General features: G+C 42.6%; 1 pseudogene; it reads left to right on the top strand.

The window, feature by feature from the left end:
• Positions 1 to 2,500, top strand: part of LOC135529387 (netrin receptor DCC-like) — a 197,934-nt pseudogene that overhangs the window by 101,655 nt on the left and 93,779 nt on the right.

Below are 2,500 nucleotides of genomic sequence, written 5' to 3'. Positions count from 1 at the left end.
CTAGTGTCAAACGGAGGTGTACCTTGATGCTTCATGTGTTGACATCTATCAGTCTGTCCCCTTTAGACATTAGCATATATGTAAAATCGACCAACTTTTGGCTTAAACTAAAGTGAATTTACATTTCTTACAGATCTGTTTTGAATATCAGCTTAACCAACCCGGTTAGCTAGCTACTGTCTTTTAATAGCTGGTTAGCTTTAGGCTTAGTCTCTAACTACCTGTTTGCTCTGCTCTTAGTTGTGGCTGTAGTTATAAGTGGTAGTTAACACTAGTTAACCAGTGAAACTAGTAGTTGACCAAGTAGTGTCCTTATTAGCAGGAGGTTCTGGTGTGTAATTACTTTCTACTCTCTGTACTCTTCTTCTCTGTCCATCTTTCCTCTCCTCACCTTTCCTTTCCTCCCCTCATCTTTCCCTTCATCATTTTCCCTTCATCATCTTTCCTTTCTTTCCTCATCTTTCCTTTCCTTTCCTCTCCTCATATTTCCTTTCCTCCCCTCATCTTTCCTTTCCTTTCCTCTCTTCATCTTTCCTTTCCTCCTCATCTTTCCTTTCCTTTCCTCATCTTTCCTTTCTCCCCTTTTTCCTTTCCTCCTCATCATTCCTTTCCTCATCTTTCCTTTCTTTCCTTTCTCCTCATCTTTCCTTTCCTTTCCTCATCTTTCCTTTCCTCCTCATCTTTCCTTTCTCTTTCCTCATCTTTCCTTTCTCTCCTCATCTTTCCTTTCCTTTCCTCATCTTTCCTTTCTCCTCATCTTTCCTTTCCTCTCCTCCTTTCCTCTCCTCATCTTTCCTTTCCTTTCCTCATCTCATCTTTCCTCTCCTCATCTTTCCTCTCCTCATCTTTCCTCTCTCTCCTCATCTTTCCTTTCCTTTCCTCATCTTTCCTTCTCTCCTCATCTTTCCTTCCTCCTTTCCTTTCCTTTCCTCATCTTTCTTCTCCTCATCTTTCCTTTCCTTTCCTCATCTTTCCTTTCCTCTCCTCATCTTTCCTTTCCTCTCCTCATCTTTCCTCTCCTCATCTTTCCTTTCCTTTCCTCATCTTTCCATTCCTCTCCTCATCTTTCCTCTCTCATCTTTCCTCTCCTCATCTTTCACTTTCTCTCCTCTCCTCATCTTTCCTTTCCTTTCCTCATCTTTCCTTTCCTCTCCTCATCTTTCCTCTCCTCATCTTTCCTTTCCTTTCCTCATCTTTCTTCTCCTCATCTTTCCTTTCCTTTCCTCATCTTTCCTTTCCTCTCCTCATCTTTCCTTTCCTCTCCTCATCTTTCCTCTCCCTCATCTTTCCTTTCCTTTCCTCATCTTTCCATTCCTCTCCTCCTCTCTTTCCTCTCCTCATCTTCCTCTCCTCATCTTTCCTTTCTCTCCTCTCCTCATCTTTCCTTTCCTTTCCTCATCTTTCCTTTCATCTTTCCTCTCCTCATCTTTCCTCTCCTCATCTTTCACTTTCTCTCCTCATCTTTCCTTTCCTAATTTTTCACTCACTCACTCACTCACTTTTCTTAACTCCATGGTTCATCCATGATTCTCTGTTAGTTGCATGTAACTCCTATCACTTTGCATGAAATAAATAAACATTCATTCCATGAAACTAAATCCACTGTGTGTGTGTGTGTGTTGGGCACATGGTCATGTCAATCCACTTCCAGACCCCATTGATCCGTCAGACGACGATCTGTTCCATCTGTTTGATAAATATCCTACTCCCATCCCAGATACATCCACCCCATGATCCCCCCAGTAGGTGTCCAGGCCGTGGCCCTGACCCCAGACTCTGTCCAGGGTCAGCTGGGCAGACAACTCCATGACCAAGAACCAGAAGACCACTGAGGTTCGCTACTACTCCGTCAAGTGGAAGACCAGCTACTCTACTAGTGGGAAGTTCAAGGTAAGGATTTAGGGGTAGGCGTGTGTGTGTGTGTGTGTGTGTGTGTGTGTCTGTGTGTGTGTGTGTGTGTGTGTGTGTGTGTGTGTGTGTGTGTGTGTGTGTGTGTGTGTGCCTGTGTGTGTGTGTGTGTGCGTGTGTGTGTGCTCTTGCTCTACTGGTTTGCTACCTGATTTGTTTATGTTAACAGTCTTCAGGTGGTTATATGTGTTTATGTTAAGTCTTCAGGTGGTTATATGTGTTCATGTTAACAGTCTTCAGGTGGTTATATGTGTTCATGTTAACAGTCTTCAGGTGGTTATATGTGTTTATGTTAAGTCTTCAGGTGGTTATATGTGTTCATGTTAACAGTCTTCAGGTGGTATGGTTATATGTGTTCATGTTAAGTCTTCAGGTGGTTATATTGCTTCTGTTTATGGATGCCTGTAACGACCTGGTTGATTACAACTCACTTTGCGTTTCCCTGCTTGTTGAGAGACGTTACTTGTTGGGTTCTGGGGGTCCTGCCGGTAGAGTTGTTTGATAAAACTGTTTTTGTTTGTGAAGAAGTAATCTAGCTAACAATTCCAAAACTACTACCTTATACACACAAGTGTAAAGGGATGAAGAATAT

This window comes from Oncorhynchus masou, unplaced genomic scaffold, assembly GCF_036934945.1.
Source record: "Oncorhynchus masou masou isolate Uvic2021 unplaced genomic scaffold, UVic_Omas_1.1 unplaced_scaffold_1155, whole genome shotgun sequence".
Classification (NCBI taxonomy): domain Eukaryota; kingdom Metazoa; phylum Chordata; class Actinopteri; order Salmoniformes; family Salmonidae; genus Oncorhynchus; species Oncorhynchus masou.
This window is presented reverse-complemented; position numbering and strand designations above follow the sequence as displayed.